Source organism: Mus caroli, chromosome 9 (genome assembly GCF_900094665.2).
Source record: "Mus caroli chromosome 9, CAROLI_EIJ_v1.1, whole genome shotgun sequence".
In the NCBI taxonomy this organism is placed as follows: domain Eukaryota; kingdom Metazoa; phylum Chordata; class Mammalia; order Rodentia; family Muridae; genus Mus; species Mus caroli.
The window spans coordinates 89,147,463-89,149,085 of NC_034578.1; positions in this window are offsets into that span (position 1 = coordinate 89,147,463).

Below are 1,623 nucleotides of genomic sequence, written 5' to 3' on the forward strand. Positions count from 1 at the left end.
AGATTTTCTAATATTTTTAAATTCTGTACTACTTATAACAACTTGCCTTTGGTCCAGTCTTCTGACCTTTACAACTAGAAATATACACATAAATAAGAAAATAAATAAATAAATAAATAAATAAATAAATGCATTCACATGTTATAATATATAAAATATATATGTTATATGTGCTTTGAAGAACCAAATGTAGAATAACAGCTTGTTATGGCAGCTTCAAGAAACTAATGTACTCCTAAATATTACTATGTAATCCAAGCATAATTACCTATCAGTACAACTGAAAGCAAGATGGACCATGCTTTTAGTCTGTTAAGGAGATATGGGTAGAAGCTTAGGATTTAGCTGAAATCAGCCATATTCATAAACACCTGGTAAGACAGGCAGCTATACAGTTTTCTTGGCTCAAGTATCCCATTAATTGAAGAATATGTACACGGCTACACTGCTCCATTCTATTTCAANAATATTTTGTTCTATGGAATCCTTTTATGACAACATTTTCTGTTTCATTTTACAAGTGCTGATATAAATTTAGTGTAAAATAGTAATTGGTGTATTGTTTTCACTGACCCTGACACCTCGAATGTGCTAACAGAAGAATAACATGCTACAGAGAGAGCATGAGGGTGTGAGAAGCTTGACATGTGAATCTCACATGCTTTCATAACTGCCAACTATAAACTCATGGGAGGGACAAAACAATAGAACGATGAAACAAAGACACCTGACACTTTTCAATTTGAGCTCAAATAATCAAAATGATTTAAAAATGAGCTTTCTCTCCTTCACTTCTGTTCAAGTTTAAGTATACTAAAATAATTGATAACCTTCTATCGTGGATATTCAAACATATGGAGCATGTTATTCCAGCAAAATGAAATTGTACCTGCTTATAATGCAAGAAGAAAAAGTAAAATGTATTTATGTACACATATGTAAATATAAATGCACAGTCATACTTTATGAAACTTCTACTATATTATGTGAATTTTAAATTATATTTGAACCTAAATATGTAAATCAACAAAACTCACTTTCCTTGCCAAGATAAGACTTGAAAGAACACTTGGCAAGGAGAAACTGAGGAAAATACGTAATAATAAAAAAAAAAACCCAGAGTTACTCCTGTCTGAAAGAACTACAGGAACAAAAATGGAGAAAAGCCTGAGGAAAAGGAGGCTAGGGTCAGGCCCAAATTGAGATCCAGCTCAGGGGGGTGGGGCAAGGCAAGACACTATTGCTGAGGCTATGATGTGCTTACAAACAGGGGCCCATTATGACTGCCCAACAAGCAGCTGAAAGAGTCAGATGCAGATATTTACACCCAACCAATAGACAGAAGCTGCTGATCCCTGTGGTTGAATTAGGGAAAGGATGGAAGAAGCTGAGGAGGAGGGCGACCCTGTAGGAGGACCACCTGCAGTCTCAATTAACCTGGACTCCCAAGTTCTCTCAAATACTGGACCACCAACCAGGCAGCATATACCAGCTTATATGAGCCCCCCACCCCCCAACACATATACAGCAGAGGACTGCTGGTTCTGGACTCAGTCATAGAATAGACACCTAACCCTGGAGAGACTTGGGGGCCAAGGGTGTGGGAAGGTCTGGTTTGCTAGG